The sequence below is a fragment of the Entelurus aequoreus genome, linkage group LG10 (assembly GCF_033978785.1).
Source record: "Entelurus aequoreus isolate RoL-2023_Sb linkage group LG10, RoL_Eaeq_v1.1, whole genome shotgun sequence".
NCBI lineage: Eukaryota > Metazoa > Chordata > Actinopteri > Syngnathiformes > Syngnathidae > Entelurus > Entelurus aequoreus.
Window position 1 is genome coordinate 11,697,785 of NC_084740.1, and position 21,527 is coordinate 11,719,311.

The 21,527-nt window shown below is 37.3% G+C and overlaps 1 protein-coding gene across 3 annotated transcripts in view; it reads left to right on the forward strand.

Moving 5' to 3' along the window:
• arhgap35a (Rho GTPase activating protein 35a) overlaps positions 1-21,527 on the forward strand; it is a 121,985-nt gene that overhangs the window by 27,379 nt on the left and 73,079 nt on the right. Inside the window, exon 2 of one of the 3 annotated variants that reach the window (XM_062060116.1) lies at positions 12,612-12,675. The exons of the other annotated variants lie outside the window; for them this stretch is intronic. The gene's annotated coding sequence lies outside the window, so the exon portion shown is untranslated. The remainder of the gene's footprint in view (positions 1-12,611; positions 12,676-21,527) is intronic. 3 annotated transcript variants of the gene reach the window in all.

The window sequence follows — 21,527 nt, forward strand, 5'->3', positions numbered from 1 at the left end:
TACTTCCTGAATGTTTGAAAACATACATCGCTTACCTATTGCTTTCTTTGGACTCATATTGCGTTAGCAAAACAAAAAAAATGTTGCCAAAAAGTTAAAAAAAACAACCCACATACAAAGCACAAAAATGAGCACAGTATCTAACAGCAGCACTCCGCTGACTCAATGAGCAGTGACCACCGAATCATATTTTATTATTTATTTGTATTTAGTGTGCGGTTCATAAAACAAAAATTTTGTTCAATGAGGGGTTCGTAAATCCAGATTCCAATGTAGTTGTATAAACATATAAACATAAAAATGTCTAACAGGACTAGAGCAACGGATGTTAACTGTGGTGAAGCTAATTCCTCCACTAATCTTTTACTCATTATGGTACACGTGTCTCATTTAGCGGCCATTTAAGATGGCTGCTCGTTAAAAAAAGCTTAACTGGTTGTTTATGTGCATGCTAACATACAGAATCTCCTAATGTAGATGCTAAACCAGCAGTGGCGTACCATGGGGGGGGGGGGGGGCACATATGTTTGCCTAGCCCCGCCCATATTTGGCGTCCTTAGTAACCCAACCTGCTATCATGGCGGCTGCTCGCTACTATCCTGCTTGCAAGGATGCCGCAGCCACTAATCTCTCCCTGGCGTGAAAAGCCATGCAAAGAGAATTTATGTCCGCCTGCCACAGGAGGAAAAGGGGAAGTGAGGAAGCGTTTGGGTTGGCAGATAAGGCTCTTGTGCTTTCTGTGTGGTGCTTTTTAAACCATGTTAAGCTGCTTAATTAGACATAATCTACGGGCCCCAGACTGAGGCAGAACTAATGAAGTTCAAAGACTCAAATCCCAAATCCTGCCATCACACTCCCCTCTACCCGCCGTCATCATCTCATAGCTGCACTGTCTTCTTTCTTACCTTTTAACCTCTTAATATCATCCACCATGGCCTCACTGTTGTTCTCATTCTCACTAAATCATCATCAGCTCTGACATTTCCCATCAGTCAACAGTGAGCTTTTGAAGGTGAATTCCCAATAGTGGCCATAGTTGTAGTCCCAGTTTCTCTTCTTCTTCCGTCTCTGTAGATCTCATCTTGTCATATCGTATACCATACATCGCAGGGCTGGGCGTTAAAACAATATCAATATCTATCGAGAATCGATATCAGTAAAAAATGTGTTTGTTGGAATAAACCGGAAGTTGCAAAGAAAGGTTGGTTGCATACACAAATGCACTTGCTCTCTGGTAACTCAGCAACGCAGGAACTGATCACTGATTAGTGGGCGCGACACGCTAACAGCCAGTCCGGTAACAGTATCAACTATCAAGTTCGGTTCTGTCCTCTTGTTGTCTCCTTGAGTTGCTGCATACAGTGAAGAAATTGTCGATGAAACAGGAAAAGTCGCTGTGACAGTGGCAGTTTTTTTGATTTTTAAAAACGGACTGCAGTTGCCACCAAGACCAGTAATACCCCACCACCTTAGCTGCCTTCACCCAGAGCAGAGCCGTAACTACCTGGCACTAAACATGCAGAAAATAGTTATTCTCAGGTTACTCTATATTTACATTTTCACACATTGTATTATTTTGTTACACTTTATTAAGCATTTCTTACTTAGTCCTTATTTTTTCACCTTGATTTTAATATGCTATTGTAAAGTCTTCAATTTGATTTGAGAATTTTGTCTTCGGTGTTTTCCATGGTTGTGTTGACATTTCCCTTCCTTTTTGGCTTAATAGCTGAGGGGATTGTAACGAGAGGAAAGTTACATTTTAAATACAATTGTTTACATTTATTGTATTTTTCTCCTGGTCCTTATTTTCAATAAATCATAAAAATATAAATAATTATAGATATTGACCAATACAAAACCTTTATATTACGATAGTTTTCAGCCATATCGCACAGTCCTAATACATTGTATCTCATCACATCAACCCTATTGATTTTGTTACCTGAAACAATGGTATCTGAATTAAAAAAAAGCTTAATTGATAATTGTCGTGTTTTCCACAAACTATAGTTTCTGACAGTCTTCAAATTTTCCACAATTATTGCTCCTGTTGAAAGCAAGAAATCAACTGATCTTGATTGATATCAGATACTGAACAGCACAAGCTGAAGAAGAACTCAGTACTACTACGTCTTTTTAGTGACATGCAATTTTCCAGTGATTATTTCTCTGTGTGTCAAAGCAAGACCTTATTGATTTTGAATACTATCACACTAAGTGGCAGAGGTATCACAGGCTAATGGGCAAATCTACACTTCGATCACTGAGATCGTCTTCAGATACTTTGTGATGAATGCTGTGTGTGTATGTCTAAACACTCAAAAGCTGAGGTATTTCAGGCTAAAAGAAAAATCTATCCCCTTTTTTTCTTTTCTTTTTTTTCTAATGTATGTTCCTGGATTGTTGTGATGCAACAAAGCAAGATCCCAGTTGATTTTGGATACTATGCACTATTAACGAGTGTCATGCTATCATTGACTGAGGTATCTGAGACTAAAAGTTTACTTAAAGTACTTTTAAAAAATAATCCAGTGGTACGTACTTGTATTGAGTATAGGGCTGCAGCTATTGATTATTTTAGTAATCAAGCGATCTAGCGATTATTTTGTTTGATTATTCGAATAAAACACACGTTATGGACTCAATGCGTATTTTAGGGAAAATTGTTGAAATAACAACTTTTCTGCTTGCTGTAATCTTTATTCTTTTTTTCTTATAAATGCACATAACTAACATTGAAAATATTCACTTTAACATGTGTACATTATTTTAAAACAATCTCCGCTGTTTGCTGCGACACCGCCGCTCCTATGTGCAGTCTGCGTATTTAAAGTCCTGAGCACTGCATGCGGTCTGGATTTTCTCAATTGCAATTTTTCCACTCGTTAAATGATTAATCAAAGCAACAGAATATAAATCAAAGCTTTTTTGGAATCAAGGAAATCGGTTAGTCATTGCAGCCCTAATTGTGTTACGTCAAATCAAGGACCCAGTTGAGTAATATCCGACACTTGATATCTAAGGCATCTTAGAATGAAAGAATATCTGTACTTTATTTTTTCACAAACTGCTGTTGTTTTTAAAAAATTCCAGGATTAATGGAACAAATTAAGATCCCCTGTTAATTTTGACTACTGTCCACTATCAATGGCTGAGTTACAGTAATCGAGGCTAAAAAGCAAAACTTGTACTTTTTTTAATGCCAAATAATTAGCCTAAAACCTTCCGGGATTATTGTATTGAATCAAAGTCGTACACAAAAAGGGGGGCTTTTTAATATTTTAATACCCTCCTAATCTTAATAGCTGAGGTATCTGAGGCTTACAGATGTACATTTTCTTTTCAACAAATTTACCAGTCAGAATCGTTTAGTTTTTAAACCTCCCCAGATTAATGTTCAATTAAAGCAAGAACCAAATTGATTTTCAAGTGACAAAAGATGGCAGTGGCAGCTGAGTACATAAACCATTCAGGGAGACATTCCCGTGGACGAGCCACATTGTTGTGTTCAACCCCTTCATCTTTCTGTTCTATGTCAGTACAAGGTCATTATTGATTTTCCGATTCATTAATGCTTAAGGTAACAAAAGTCATTGGTGTGTCTGCAGTGATTTTCTTACAATTTTCCGAGATGCACGCCAAGTCCAAAGACTGATTAAATGTCCGCCCACTTGTGATTAGTTTAATACAATATTAATGTATGATAGTGGCGCACTGACCTTTGTAGAATCCTGAATGAACAATAAATGTAGTGGAAGATGTCTTACTCAGCCACTGAACTTGATGAAAATCACACGCACACACGTGTGCACACACAAAACACAACACAAAGCAAACATGTGAGGCTATAATGATGGCTTTGTCAGGCCAGGCGCCTCATCACCGGCTGCTGCAGCAAGCCATGCAAATTCCTGACTCAGAACGTTGGGGAAGTGGTGAGCATTACAACAAGTTAATTAAAGAGGTTTTTTTTGCCTTTTAGCACATTTCGCTCCCTGCTGCTGTTCTGCTTCCACAATCTCCCCTGCCCTTCATCGTTCAGTTATTGCATGTATTGAAACGTGTATTATTGTTGGATGGCCCCATTTCCTTCCCTAATCTCACCATAGGGATGTACACACTTGCTATACTATACACTTCATGAGGTACAGTATCTTAAAATAGTACACCTTTCACATTTCAGCAACTTCAGTAGTACCTCGGTAATCCGAATCCTACGAGAACCGAACATTTTTTTCCCTTAAGAAATAAGTACAATTGCAGTGGGACCTCTATTTACAAACTTAATTGGTTTGTAAATAGAAACGTTTAAATACTGAAGCAAATTTCTCCATTAAAAAACATTTAAACATGAATAATGGGTTGCAGGTTGATGAAAGTTCATATTTTAGTAAGTTTGTACACTTGGAACACAATATAAAGCGCTATACAGTACTGTATATCAAACAAACATAACGACGAGGGGGATGGATTTATTTTATTCGTGGAGGGGGGGGCACAGGTTCGGTGGCCACGGATGAAGCGCTGGCTGTCCAAAGTCTGTGCATCAGTTATGTACGTTTCTGCGCTGCTGACCTGTCTCCGCTCGGGATGGTCTCCTGCTGGCCCCACTATGGACTGGACTCTCACTATTATGTTGGATCCACTATGGACTGGACTCTCACAATATTATGCTAGATCCACTCGACTTCCATTGCACCGGTCGCCCAGGGAGGGTCGCCCAGGGGGGTCCCCACATCTGCGGTCCCCTCCAAGGTTTCTAATTGTCCCATTGGGTTGAGTTTTTCCTTGCCCTGATGTGGGATCTGAGCCGAGGATGTCGTTGTGGCTTGTGCAGCTCTTTGAGACACTCGTGATTTAGGGCTATATAAGTAAACATTGATTGATTGATTGATTTTATTAAAAAGGCAAACAACAACAAGTAGCTTAACTGTCCTCTTTAAGCAGCCGCCCTGCTTACACACAGACACACTGTCACTAGCCCTGTGGTGCACTCAGTTTGAAATCACAAAACTCTTTAACAGCCAGGTCGCTACAATTTTTAGGAATAAAAATAAAATTCAGTTTACCTTGTCGGAGAAGTAAAGACCATGACGCTGTGGATACTTCCTGAATGTTTCGAACCACACATCCCTTGTCCATTGCTTTCGTTGGAATCATATTGTGCTAGCAAATCTGAATTTTTTTTGTAAAATGGCTAAAAAAAACTCTTTAAGAGCACACAAAGTAGCTAGCAACAGCTCTGCTGGTTGAATGAGCAGTGAGCCAGAGATTGATTGTTTGTAAATCGAAAACTTCCTACAATGAGGGGTTCATAAATGAAAGATCAACTGTAATCCGTTCCAGACACCCAAATATTTTGACACTAAATAAATTTATAGGAAAATCTTATAACTTTACATGCACAAAACAATGCAAAATACATATCAAGTGGATAAATTAACTTTTATCTTTTTTGAAGACTTCTTTTGACCTCACGATGGGTTATTTTGCAGCCGTATTCAATTAAAGAAGCATAGAGATTTGTGGCGTAACTCTGTTAGTTTGCAAAAGAACTACGGAGTAAGTTATAAAGACACGTTACGAACACAGTTGGACTCACACAATGTATTGTTACCACAACAAAACGGAGATACCGACGCGTGGGATTCTTTGTTTGCGCACTCAAGTCTGCAGAATTAATCTTTGCAGCCGTTTGGACGTACGGTAACTGAGACAGCATGCATAAACCAGGACAGACTTCTATCAAAAATGTTTGTTAAAAGCTAAATGCTATGAAAATTGGGGTGAAGTCAAACCGAGGTACCACTGTATTTTATTCTATTGACTACTATACTTTTAAAATATACTTTTTTTCCAGCAGTCAGTGTACAGCTTGTATAGCAGTTCAGATTTACTATCCACTGAAAAGCACTGTTTTGAAGTCCTATATCCAAGTTAAATTTGAATAGCATGGTCCCTTATGAAGATGTACAAGTCTTAAAAATGGATGTTGAAATGTGTCTCATTTGAGATAATATATGACAATGGTAAACACAGGATTAGTTGAGTCTTTTAAGGTAATTTGCCTCTCTCCATATTTCCCATTCTCTTTCAATTCTACTTTTCCACCCTCCCTCTGCTCCTTGAATTCCCTCAGCAGAGGTCCGCTATCGGCGCACGTTGAGTGGCTCCAAGGGCTGCTGCAGTCTGGCCGTGCTTGATTAGCTACGGTGTGATGCCCGCAGGCAGCTTGGTTTAGCACTCCAACTGGTCTGTTGTTGCACTAAGAGCATCGCAGTAGACAACAACTAGGAAGGATGTGGAGGAAAAAGAGGGAACAAGTGTAGCAAAGAGGAAGGAGGATGCTGAAAGGGGAAGATAAAAGCCACAAAGGGGAAGGACGTGAGAGCAGGTGGGGAGGAGATAAATGAGATGGGAGAAAAGGCTAAGGAGAGGAGGAAGAAAGGTGATGAGAGGATGGTGATGCTAAGGAAAGGAGAGAGGGGAAAAAAATAAATGACCTTTCCTTCTGTGCAGAGGGGAGATAACTGTTTAGAAATGCTGAGGTGGACAGAAGGCATATCTTGGGTTTAGCTCAATCCCCAGTGTTTGCACACCTTTAATTCACACATTTTAATAGGTCTTGTAAATAACAAAGCCTTCCCATATTTTTTAATTTATCATCAAACCGTAAAAAAAATGTGTAATTGAAATTCAGTTGTTAGTTCCTGTTCACTGTTATTAGCTCTAACATTGTTTTACCACCCAAACCTATTCATGCAGAAATAAAATATTACTGCTCCAACAGATTGTCAAATCTGTGGGACAGCGTGGATCGGATGGTGGAGTGGCCGCGCCAGCAACTTGAGGGTTCCAGGTTCGATTCTAGCTTGCGCCATCTTAGTCACGGCCGTAGTGTCTAGGCAAGACACTTAAACCACCTTTCTACCAGTGGCACCTACACTGGTGTATGAATGTGCAGGACTCCCAAGACATTCTTAATCTCAATTGGACTTTCCTGGGTATTATAAAGGTTAAAATAAATAAATAATATCTTTGTGTCCCAGTTAATACATAATGCATACATGATATTGTGCGTAACTGGAGTAATAATGTAAAGTCAATTCTAGTGTTGCAAAAGTTTCAAATTTTGCAGAACTGTCATTGACAACTTCTAAAGCAGGGGTCACCAACCTTTTTGAAACCAAGAGCTACTTCTTGGGTACTGATTAATGCGAAGGGCTACCAGTTTGATACACACTTAAATAAATGCCAGAAATAGCCAATTTGCTCAATTTACCTTTAACTCTATGTTATTATTAATAATTAATGATATTTACACTTAATTAATCGGTTTAAAAGAGGAGAAAACACGAAAAAAAATGACAATTAATTTTGAAACATAGTTTATCTTCAATTTTGACTCTTTAAAATTCAAAATTCAACTGAAAAAAAGAAGAGAAAAACTAGCTAATTCGAATCTTTTTTGAAAAAATAATTTATGGAACATCATTAGTAATTTTTCCTGATTAAGATTAATTTTAGAATTTTGATGACATGTTTTAAAAAGGTTAAAATCCAATCTACACTTTGTTAGAATATATAACAAATTGGACCAAGCTATATTTCTAACAAAGACAAATCATTATTTCTTCTAGATTTTCCAGAACAAACATTTGAAAAGAAATTCAAAAAACTTTGAAATAAGATTTAAATTTGATTCTACAAATTTTCTAGATTTGCCAGAATAATTGTTTTGAATTTTAATCATAATAAGTTTGAAGAAATATTTCACAAATATTCTTCGTCGAAAAAACAGAAGCTAAAATGAAGAATTAAATTAAAATGTATTTATTATTCTTTACAATAAAAACAATAAATTTACTTGAACATTGATTTAAATTGTCAGGAAAGAAGAGGAAGGAATTTAAAAGGTAAAAAGGTATATGTTTAAAAAAATCCTAAAATCATTTTTAAGGTTGTATTTTTTCTCTAAAATTGTCTTTCTGAAAGTTATAAGAAGCAAAGTAAAACATTAATGGATTTATTTAAACAAGTGAAGACCAAGTCTTTAAAATATTTTCTTAGATTTTCAAATTCTATTTGAGTTTTGTCTCTCTTAGAATTAAAAATGTCGGGCAAAGCGAGACCAGCTTGCTAGTAAATACATAAAATTAAAAAAATAGGGGCAGCTCACTGGTAAGTGCTGCTATTATTAGAACAGGCCAGCGGGCTACTCATCTGGTCCTTATGGGCTACCTGGTGCCCGCGGGCACCGCGTTGGTGACCCCTGTTCTAAAGTAAAACAAAAATGCATCAAAATTCCTCTTGCATAAACACAATTCCAACAGCCAAATGCTGAGAAGTAAGTAAATGCTGCAATATTAAAGTATATTCCACATTTTCCACTTTGTCATAGCGCTCAGTTTTCTTGCTGCTCTTAGTTTCCTCCTGGATAAAAATAGTTCCAACAGCCACATGCTAATACTGTAAGTAAGTAAATGCTGCAATATTAGACTTCGACAAACTTTATTGATCCACAAGGGAAATTGTTCCACACAGTAGCTCAGTTACAAACATATATATATATATATATATATTGCTGCTCTTAGTCTCCTCTTCGGTAAAAGTTGTGGAATAATCTAAGCGCAAGCCAGGAAAATGTGTATTTCTCTCTAGTCAGTGTGTTTCTTCATGTGTCGCTGTGGGTGAGATTTAGTCTGCTCGTGCCATCGTGTTTTTTTGGTTTTGAGGAAGCAGACCGACATGGAATTGCGCCCACTGAGAGTGTTGACAGTGTTAGCTTGTTATTGCTGAAGGGTTGGATGAATGCTGAGCGCCATGTGCTAAGAATGGGAGGCCGATCAGCATGTTTCTTCGTACTGTACAAGCAAATGTCTCCTGACAAAATCAAAGTTGCGCACATGGATGAAAAGACGACTTGATAAACCCCGCTCGTCCTCCTGCACCTCTCAGCCTCTCTCATCCGTACCTTCTGTTATGCCTTTGTCTCATAACTGATTTCTTTTCCCCCTTCCCGTGTCCCTGAGACGCTCTAACGTATTTTATGTCTCGCTGTCTACTTCCCTGTCTATTTCCACTCCTCCCTCACCCTACAATATGGTCTGTTTGCCAGACGATGGAGAGAACACACACGTCTACACATCCATTCACACGAAAGCAAGAGGCAGAAATAAAGAAGGCCTTATCTCTCCTACCAGACACTTTGTTCATGTGATTGCATGCTAATGAATAATATATGTGGACGCGCACGCACACACAAGAGTCGCACTATTCGATTGGTGCTGATGCTGACATGGGCCCTTGTACAGTGCTTTATGTGTGTCTGAGCTGCAGAGTGTTGTCACTGTGAAGGGATGAGGACTCTCCTGGGATATGCTGATGAATGGTAGGGTTGTCACCAGTCAGGTCCAGCTGCCTTTGTGCTGCCTTAATGCTGCATGTTCTCAACAATAATTTAGTAAGAAAACGTACTGTTGCCCTGTATTATGTATAAACTATTCTATTTTCTAGCAACACGATTGTGACAGCGCCTGTTTTGTCAGGTCCTCCTAGCAAACGCTTTATTGCATATGCTATATTTTACCAAATGGTTACGGCGGGGGTCGGCAGCCCGCGGCCCTATAGCTGCATGCGGCTCTTTAGCGCCGCCCTCTGGGCTCGCTTGAGCTTTTTCAAAAATGTATGAAAATTAAAAAAGATGGTGGAAGATTATTATTTTTTGTTTTAATATGGTTTCTGAAGGAGGACAAACATGACACAAACCTTTCTAATTGTTATAAATCCCACTGTTTATTTTAAACATGCTTCACTGATGAGAATATTTGGCAAGTGACGTTTGGCCTACTAATTTTGGCGGTCCTTGAACTCATTGTATTTCGTTTACATGTAAATTTTTCTCAGACGCTTCCACGTGTTTTATGCCCCTCATTCTTTGTCTTATTTTGTCCATCAAACTTTTTATGCTGTACGTGAATGCACAAAAGTGAGCTTTGTTGATGCTATTGACTTGTTGGAGTGCTAATCAGGCATATTTGGTCCCTGCATGACTGCAAGCTAATCGATGCTAACATGCTATTTAGGCTAGCTGTATGGACATATGTCATGTGTTGGTATATTTTAGCTCATTTAATTTCCTTTACTTATGTCCTCTGTGTATTTAATTTATATTTGCATGTCTCATGACACATTATCTGTATGTAATATTGGCTGCATTTCTGATAGTTGTTTTTGTGCTGTTATAGACCACAGCGAAAATTACCAAGCTTGCAAGCTTTGTTTTTGTTTTTATTCAGTCATTGGTGGAGCATAATATTGTTTTTAATATTGTTTTTAACATGGCTGTGCAGCACTTTGGAAACATTCTTATTGTTTAAATGTGCTATATAAATAAAGTGGATTGGATTGATTGGATTGCAAAGATTAATAAATCCATTAGAAGAAGACAGCCTGTTGTTTCCTTTAATTTGGACACACACATCTATCTCTTTGGTCATTCTAAGCCAGTAATTTTCAGGAGTTATCTCACCTTCTAAGAAGCCTCCATTTTACTAATGTCTTCCAATGTTGTAAAAGTGTGTAGAATAAATATTACATTTCAACAGTTCTGTCAACGAAGATTTGCGTCAGCCTGCCATACCTAGGCATTTTGATAGTAAGCTATTATAGCTAATGTGGACACTTACATCATGTGTACCTTCATTTTGACACTTATATAAGGCTTTAAATTTTTTATGGCCCAACAGATTTTTTTTTGGTATTTTTGGTCCAATATGGCACTTGCCAACATCTGGGTTAGGGCAACAGTCCCCAGACTTTTTCTGCTCAACAGACCAATTAAGTAACAACGAGCAGCCATTTTTTAAGATAAAGTTGTGAAATGTGAAAAAGTTTTTATTTCGACCTACTACCAAATGATTCTTGACCCGGTACTCGGTTGGAGAACCATGGATTACAACGTACAGTGGAACCTCAGAATTTGAAGATACCATACACAGCTGTAATTATCACATGTTTATTTACCTAAAACACAAGGACAACAGGGCATTTAATTGTACAATTGTAGAGAGACTAGAGCTCGGTATCATGGCCAATTTCCCAAATGGAATCAATAAGGTTCGAAATCGATTAATCACGATTCGATTCTATCCACTCTTATTTACCTGAATATAAAAAAATGTTTTAAAACTGTTGAAAAATCCAAATGTACTTTTTTTCTCTTTACCATAAACATCTTTTTTTGATTGTTCAGTTCAGTTTATTTCGAGCATAAATACAATACATAATAATGAGATAAAAGATTGTAGAAATATATTCCAATTGAAAAAAATATATAAAGACAGAACAATTAGATCATATGGACAGCCGTAAGTGTTTACATTTTGCTTTATATTTATTATTTTACTTATTTTTGGTTTTGTATTTGTTTTGTATCATCCCGTGAGGTGTATATTATTTTTTGTTTGGTTTGTACTTCATGAAGTTTTTGCACTTTTTGTTTTTTTTGGTGTGTTTTTTGTTTGTTTTCATTATATTTGGATGTATTTGTTTGGTTTGTATGCTTCTGAATCTGGGCTATCCATTAACTACTTCTTATGTTGAAGGGGGCAGGAAATATAAGATTTTCTTCATCCTGTTCCTTCTCAAGTATAGATGTGTAAATACGTGTTTTGTTGTTAGAGTTTAATTGTCTATTGATCAAAAATGCACATCAATGAACGAGATAAATAAAAAATGAATGAATGAATGAATAAAATTACAATGTATTGCATCACATATTTCCAGTTGTTTCATTACAGCATGTCCGAAATGGAGTAGGAAGAAGCAGAGTTTATTTAACCTCACCCCTTTTCATAACATAGCAGTTTTATCCCATGTATGTGTTCTCTGTTTAAATGAATAAATAATAAATAAATAAACCACAAGTAAATAAACAAATATTATATACATAATCATTCTCTTTTATAAAAAAAAAGTTTCAAGATATTTATGCTAAATGTTTTCTTTGTTCTTTGTCAACACTTGTAGTTTGAACAGTCTCTTAAACTTAATAATAACAGTAAATATGTAAGCTATTCTTCTGAGTTTCTTAATTTGTCAGTGCAATCAGACAATTGGCACATTGATTTTATTGTGAAAGCCAGAAGTGTGCGCTTGTGTATTTTTGGCCCACTTGGCGACAGTGATGTATGCAGGGTGATGAAGATGTAAACAAAAGTACCTCCCAAGTATGGCTGCCATCTTTTTTCAGTGGTTATCTTTCAAGACTCTTAGTTACAAATATAATCAATATCACGATGGACCGATATGTGACTTTAACTCTTTACCGCAGCTGTCGCAGTGTTTTCATGGCTAAAGATTGTACTCGCGTGAAAGATTCCTTCAAAAAAGATGCACACTCAGTGAGACACAAATACATTTCCATATTCCTTCTTACACACATGCAGGAGTTGAATTTAATGAATTCCAGGAGGGTGCATGTTTTGCCAGAACACCGGCTCGAATTTGAGAGCAAGCTGCATTGATGACGAATTACTTATAAACCTTGCGAAGAAAAAAGTGGGTTGAAACCAATCATCTTTTCGTGTCTTTCTCGCCATTTCCAGGTCTAAATTGTCTGTCAAATTTGACCAACTTGTTTGAATTTGTCCTCATCCTTCTAGTATCCAGGTAAGCGGCATTATGTATGTTCTCGAACAAACTTTCGCTAGCTCCGAGGCGAAAAAGCAGCTCACTAGCCGATGATGTCAACATAGCCACACAAGCTAGTTACTGCTATAAATACTTTGTCTGCGTTAGTGCTTATGACAGTGCTTCTCAAGTATTTTCTGTCCCCCCCCCCCACCCAAGAAGAAGAAAATATTTTGCGCCCCCGACTCTCCACCGTGACTATGAATAGTATAATTTGTCTATAAAATTGTTATACCTATACCGCTGCATAATATTGTGCGCTTATTAACAGTGAAAGGAACAACACACCGGTCTTTCCTCGTCTCCCACCATAGTTACAGTGAAGCTAAGTGTTACATTCGTTTCATCACATTCTGGTACGACAAAAAAAAGCATGTTCCCCGTGGTCACGCATCGTGCCACCCCACCAAGGCCCGCCCCACTGTTTGAGAGGGACTGGCTTATGACAACAATATCACTAATACTTGGTCAATATTCAAGTCACAAAATGTAAATGGAGTATTGTTGGCTGTTTTTGGACAGTTATTTAGAGGGCTTTATGGGCGGAATAGAGGACCTCCTATTGACTCTATTGTAAACAGACTTTTATTTATAAGTTAGAATGCATTTTAAAAAACACATCCGTCTTCTTGTCTCTCATAATGGCCGATGGGCAAAATTCCATAAAAGTTCAGTTACCCTTTAAGTTGGTAGGCTGGGGTAAAAAAAACAAGTTATGTAAAGATGAGCATCACGTTGCTTATCATGGTTGAATATGTTTCACTATATTTATGTCTCTAAATCACCATTTTGCCATAAGACCGGCCTTTTATATTATTTTCTTCTAAAGTATGGTCATGTCACTTTATTCTCCAAGACAGTGCATTGTAAGCTGATGCTCTGTTCCCTGACTGGTATTTGTCTTAATTCACAAAATTAAATCAGGTTTGTTCCCTAATATGATGTGCTAAAAAGGCTCTTGGAGCGTTATTCATGCTTGTTTGCTGTACGTTTATACAATACTTGCACCTGTGTACTCGCCTCGCAGTTCAGATGATGCATGTGCTCTGTTAATTTGGCTAATTGTGTGCCAGTTGCGGCAAGCATGCACAAGAGTGGGGTGTCTCCAGTGTGTGTTTGTGCCCTGAAAATAAACCTGCTGTCACAGCAGAAACTAAATAATTTTCCTTCAGAGGCATTTGTGTTTCGGTGGTGACGTACAGTATGTGCATTAATTTAGCCCAGCAGAGCTGATGTACGTTTTTTTAGTGTGCGGAGTATCGCAAAGCCCATAGCTCACTGCTGTTTTTTCTTCTCCCTGCTGTTCTGTACATGAATATTAGCCCCGCTGGGATGTCTTGTTGAAAACAGGAAGCACATGTACGAGAAAGATACAAGACGGCACACTTGTCTATGCAGAAGACTCCATTTGTGTTCTCTGTACTAAACATGAACATTTGTTTTTTTGCTGGACACTTCATTAATGCTTTAATTACATTACTTTTTATATTTACTTCAAACAGTATTGCAAATGTATCTGGTCTGATAAATCACTTTTTTGTTTACCTTATTAATATACGAAGAAAGGATTTATTTTGGTTATCTCTTAAAAGCACCAGTAGAGTGGAAAAACACGTTTACTTTATATGCTTAATTGTGTTTCGTTGTATCAAATAAACCATATCCAACTGTATTTACAAAAACATCCAAAAAGCGGCAACAATAGGCCATTTACATGTCGTGACCTGCATTCGCAATATTGTTATTATAAGCACTAATGCAGACAAACTACCTTTAGCTGCGCTGTGAGCACAGATGGCTAACGGGCTAATGCTGCTATATTGACATATTAAGCTGGTGAGCCGCTGCATCATCTCTGAACTTGTGAAAGTTCATTCCAGAGTATAAATCATGCCTCTCACCTGGATAGAAGAAGGACGTGGCCATAAACTGAGAAGTTTGTAAACTTTTAAATCAAACTTAGACCCGTAGATGGCGAGAAAGACACAGAAATATGCTCGTTTGCAGACATTTTTTAACCCTCCATGAGAATTATTATTAATTCTTCATCTAAACAGAAAAATATGAACATCACATCGTCTCAATCCCAGTGAGATCAGATATTGTACAATAAGTGACGGTTTCTTATGTTTGTAGTTTGTATTTATTGTTCAGCACTTAGCAATAAAGCTTAATCTGTTTAGCACACAGCTTTTAAAACTTGTTTCTCCTCCTCCTTATATTCAGGCTATACGTTTTTGGATCATAGTTTGTCCCCAACTAGTCTTTGTTGTCTCTCAAGTGTGATTGTGTTGTTGTTAAAGAAAAAAGTGAACATTGTGATGCATCTGTGAAATTATAACGCCGCCGTATGCTTAAAGTAAGCAAAATACGTAAATATTAAATGTTAGTATGAATGTACCTGTCACTACATTACATATATACTATACGTACAGCGTGTATGTAAAACCTTGGAGGACTTTGGATGTTTTTAGAGCACTTTATAGGTGGAATAGAGCGACTCCCATTGGCTGCATTGTTAACTGACTTTTGATTGCGTTCCTTTACAAGTTAGAATCCATAAAAAAAACACATTTGTGTTTTTCTCTTACATAAGTGTACAGCTCTGGTAATGGGTACATTCGCACCCACCTGCACAAATGTACTTCAAAATGTAACAATCAAAATAAATATGACTTTTTTTTTTGTTTACTAGGGCATGCATATATAATATGCATTAGTTTGACCATTTAAAATCAACGATAATAAAAAGGAGATGCTTGTAAATAGCATAAAAATTCCCCAAAAACTTGGAAAAACGCGATTCATAGCGTTACTTTTTTGTGTAACCATCATGAGCGTTCTGTTCAGGTATATTTCTTTTATATTTTGATAAATCATCATAATTATGTATTACTAAATTTAAATAGGTATTGATCAATCTTTAAGCTGTGTGTATTTGATTTCAGTTCGCTTTTGGCATGTTATTTAGAATTGTTGTTGAAACTTTTACAACCTTGTGTTGCGCTCATGATGGCGTAACCAAACTAGATTTCATTTAATTAACTTATTTTGAATATTTATTCCCTTTTTAACATTTAGTAGATTTAAATATTCATTTATAAACATTGAATACATTTCAAATATCAATAAAATGCAATTGCCTTCATCTTATAGGGTAATGTTTAGTTACACTAAGCTTAACACTAAGTTTCATCACTTTGACTTGTAATATCTCTAATTCTGGTGGTGTTTTATGCTTTTTTCTTTTTGGAACATGTACTATACATATAATACAATAAAGTCCCATATAAAATTATGTTTCTAGCAATACTTTAATTTTGCCTTTGAAAGTAACACGCCAATGTCCATTAGTGAAGCTGTACACACAAGGATTGTGACTCATAGGCAAATTTCCAAAATAAGTGCATTTCCCCTTTAAGAGGTCCTTAACATTCACTCATAACTGCTGTAAAAATATTATATATTCAAACAAATATTATATTTTTTGGAAAAAACATCCCAAATGTACACACATTGTTGCACATCAATAGCAACATGCACTTGACATTTTGCTGCATGCTTTGAGTGGGGGGGAAAATGCTGTCTGGTGGACATATATACAAATGTATGTTAAAGGGTTGCATTAAGTTTATTTTAAGATGAATGTGTTAATTGGTTTCCATGGGGAATTTTTGTCATTAGGAACAAATGTGTTTTGCTTTTCAGTTTAACACAGCCAAAATGTCTTGAAAATATGAAAAACTGAATGGCACAAACCTTCAAAGCAATCAGGTTTTTGCTTTACTTAACTTAAGTGTATACTATATTCTTAGTCTTGTCATGTTCCTAACACAGCATGTTGAGTCTGGTCCTTCTTTCAGAATGAATGCTTTAAAAAAAGCAGAATAAAAATAAAAATACCTGATTTAGTCTCAGGCAATCTGCTCATGCAATGTGACATAATGTAGATTCCCCCAAAATGTTGGAGATTTTTCTGAATTGTAAAACTTCCAAATACTGTATAATATGGATTGCATCAGGTTGAAACAGGTTTGCTTCATTGGTTTATTGCGTGCCGGCAAGCTACTGTATGTTAATCCAAATAATAACTTCACTGTGAGTTGCAATTATTTTGAGTCAAGTCAATGCTTGATTATCCCTTGGAGACACAGTTTATATTTCAACTTTAGAAGACAACTGATGTGCGTTGGAAGAGTTTATTTTGACAGGCATTTATCGGGCTAAATGAACACACACACACACCCATAACATGCTGTCACCGCCATGTGTGTCTTCACTGATCTAAATGGGAATCTGACTGGAGGTTAGCATGTCAGTGTGCAGAGCGGCCTTGCAAACACACCTCCTGACAGGCCAATTAATGAGGAGATGGGTGGATAGGATTTAATAGGCAGCGTGCGAAGGAAAGGGGACAATATTTACCAGTCTGGTCAGGGCCCAATCGGGTTAAGATTGCTCTGGCTGTTCCTCGCTACACCATTTGTCTTTTAATTTTTATAATTTAATCAGGCCCTTGTTTGGTTATCAAGCGAGTTTGATTTAGCGTCTGTCAAAGATTGTTTTGACTCGGGCAAGAGGCTCACTCGAAAAATCCAAACATCAGAGTAGATTGTGGGCCGCGAGCCAGGTGTCGTCCGCTGTTGGTGCCATGTGCTGCAGCTTGTGATTAATGCTCAGATATGTTCAGTTCATTAATCAAAAAGCCGTAAATTGATTCTGGTGCTTGGATTGTTGAATGCATCTTTGTACCAAGAGATGTGACTTAAGGATTTGTTTACTTAAGAATCCAGTTGCAAATAAGCTTTACTTCCTCACGTAGTGACCAAAGGCTTTTTAAAAAAGTTATATATCCTTATTTTTTTCTTTTCACATTTTCAATGAATACTTTATTTTTAATGAGATAAAAGAATGTTAGAATTTTCTTAACTCGTATTTCGATGCCACTGTTTTATTAAATAATGCTGCTATATTGCACATTCATTGAGACTCAATCTACACTGCACTACCTTTTACCATTACGCACAAGCAACATCATTTTGACAGATAATTAGATAAATTATTTCATAATAATACAAAGGGATGTAACGATATGATAATATCATATCACGGCTATCGTGACGAAAATGATCACAGTTATCATCATCAAAGCGGTATTTTTGAATGTGCTCAAAAAGTACTTAACTGTATACACACACTAAAATATTTTGGCCAAGTTATTTTAAATAACTAGAATAAATAGACACACTGTTAGAAAAAACAATATTTTTACGTGTTTTGTGTTCATGCTTCACTGATAGTGTTTAAGTCTCAGTATTTATCTGTTTTAATGGCAAAGGTTTTATTGTTTGATATATTGCTTCACACTGTAGCACTAAGATTTATTTGAATGAGAAGTGCATGACAAATAATCTATTGTTATTTCTTATTTTTGGGGGTGTTCTGGTGTCTGGTTCAGCAGTCCTTAAACGCACCGTAAAAACACTTTCATCTTGTAATTGTCTGAGTATAGAACAATTAGGGATGTCCCGATCCAGGTTTTTGCACTTCCGATCCGATACCGATATTGTTTTTGCACTTCCGATCCGATACCGATACCGATACTGACCGATACTGGCCTATCCGAGCATGTATTAAAGGCCTACTGAAAGCCACTACTACCGACCACGCAGTCTGATAGTTTATATATCAATGATGAAATCTTAACATTGCAACACATGCCAATACGGCCGGGTTAACTTATAAAGTGCAATTTAAAATATCCCGCCACACTTCCGGTTGAAAAAGCCTTCGGAGGATGACGTATGCGCGTGACGTAGCCCGGGGAACAGAGGTATGCCTTCCCCATTGAATACAATACAAAAAAGCTCTGTTTTCATTTCATAATTCCACAGTATTCTGGACATCTGTGTTGGTGAATCTTTTGCAATTTGTTTAATGAACAATAGAGGCTGCAAAGAAGAACGTTGTAGGTGGGTCGGTGTATAGCGGCTGGCTGTAGCAACACAACAAGGATTACTCACTTGGATAGCAGACGCGCTAGCCGATGCTAACCGGCCACCGCACGGATGATCGGGTGAAGTCCTTCGTCGCGCCGTCGATCGCTGGAACGCAGGTGAGCACGGGTGTTGATGAGCTGGGCAGATGAGGGCTGGCTGGCGTAGGTGGAGCGCTAATGTTTTTATCATAACTCTGTGAGGTCCGGTTGCTAAGTTGCTAAGTCAGCCTTAGCGTCGTTAGCAACAGCATTGTTAAGCTTTGCCAGGCTGAGATCTATTAACCGTACATGTACATGGTTTAATAGTATTGTTGATCTTCTGTCCATCCTTCCAGTCAGGGATTTATTTATTTTGTTTCTATCTGCATTTGAGACAGATGCTATCACGTTAGCTCATGCTAATTAGCATGAGCTTCGTCGATGTATTGTCGTGGAGATAAAAGGCACTGAATGTCCATTTCGCGTTCTCGACTCTCATTTTCAAGAGGATATAGTATCCGAGGTGGTTTAAAATACAAATCCGTGATCCACAATAGAAAAAGGAGAGAGTGTGGAATCCAATGAGCCAGCTTGTACCTAAGTTACGGTCAGAGCGAAAAAAAATATGTATTTCACTGCATTCTAGTCCGTCACTCTAACGTTCCTCGTCCACGAATCTTTCATCCTCGCTCAAATTAATGGGGTAATGGTCCGAATAGCTCTAGCTGCGTTGAAAACAATAGGAAAATATGAGGGAGTGAACAACTGACAACGTCACGCTACTTCCGGTAGGGGCAAGGTTTTTTTTTTATCAGAGACCAAAAGTTGCGAACTTTATCAACGTTGTTCTGTACTAAATCCTTTCAGCAAAAATATGGCAATATCGCAAAATGATCAAGTATGACACATAGAATGAATCTGCTATCCCCGTTTAAATAAAAAAAAATTCATTTCATTAGGCCTTTAACACTATATTATTATTTATACACCTATAGTGATCACAGAGACAGGTTGTTTTTGTGTTACTGTATACATTTGTTTTTCTGAAAAATCCCACTTAGTATACTTTGGGTAACAACAGTCAGTATTTTTTTTATTTTTTTTTAGGGGGGTAACAGTCAATATTTATTTATTTATTTATTTATTTTTCTTATAAAATAAAAGTGAGCTTTTGTTAAACCAAATATTGTGTTTTTTCCCATATACAACAACCTATCTGGAATCGATAAGAGAATCGATAAGGAATCTGTTCGATAAGAGGATTCGATAATGGGCTCGAACTCGATAATTTCTTATCAAACATCATCCCTAACAGTTACACGTTTATGCATACACAAATTTAAGGGTCAGAGCTTTTAGGAGCCATTTTAAAGTTGTATTTTCTAAGATTTTTTTGTATTAACCACAACCGATAAATGTTAATGGTGGATTATTAGGATTTTTTGATATTCTGGAGTAAAAAGAACAACGTACACCAAACCGAACCGTTTCACATCTAACGTGAGTGACAGGAAGATAAGCTCATTTGGATAAGTCATGGCACCACCTGTTGCTTTTACGTGCATAAATCTCTTGACCCCGAGAATACATCCTCTCTTTTTCAGACTGAAAAAAATTGCTATATTCAGGGTAATAAGGTATTTTGAATATATTGTTTGAATGGGACACAGTGTCTATTACGCTAGAAAGAAATATGTATTTGTTTACCGATTGCTGTGAATTTTCTCTGGCTTTGGAGCCAATCTGCCTCAGTAGGTGAGTTTTCTTACTAAACCCACTCAAGGTCATTTGGTCAATATGTCACTGGAGGTTATTCCTACTCAGCTCACACATACAAGCCAGTCTTAATGACTGACTCGCCCTTTCTCCCCTACTCTCTTTGCTACAATCCCCATGGAGACGAGCGAGAGGCAGAACAGGCACAGAAAGTAAGAGATGGAGGACGAGAAAACAATAAAATAAACCTTTGTCTTCACGCGACAATCAGAGTAATGACCTTAGCCTGCTCTTCAATAGATAGAGCTGCGTCTTTTTTTTATTTTTTTAATTATCGGACAGGTGGGGTTTGTGACACTGTGTGCTAGTGAATGCCGTTCTCTCCTTTGGGATGAAAGATTAGAAGGGTTTAGGGATGCTGTATGTGCGTGTGCATGGTGAGAGCTATAGCAGATGACGTCAGCGCTGATAATGAATGGTGCTGCATGCTGTAACTGTATAATATTGTGAATGGTTAGATTTTGAAAGAGGATTATTCTCTTTTGAGGCACTTTAAGTGAAAGCTTTTGCATTTCTAAATATTTACTAAGAGGTCGGACCATTGTGAAAGAGTGTTGTGAATAATTGAGAACTCTGACCAGTTGTCCCACGCAAATGCACCTGTTTATCTGTACTTGTAAGACACCTATTTGCAAAGAATCATTGGTGGTTATTGTTTTTAGGTATTAATAATTATACACAACTTTTCCATTATGTTTATTTACTCTACACAGCCTGCGTCCTGACAGTTAGTTGCTATAGAAACCAATAAAAAGGTCCTAATTGATGCTGTGGCAGGTATAGTTGTTTTTGCTTTTCTGCAGTGACTCATTTATTCTTTCATGGCAGCTTTCTTCCACTTTACCCGAGCTTTAATGATTTTCATTTTACTTTATACAGCCTCAATAAGGTTATTCACTAGTATTACGCTTATAGAGGCTTAATTAGTATCATGGGGTGCAGTAGTGATTGACAAGTGACCAGAGAACAATTACGACATGCATAGGAGTGAAAGGGCTATTGACAAAATGTACACGTACCTACTCAACTAGACACTGGCTAGATAAGGCAGTTTTCCACCCAAAAATCAGGAACTTTA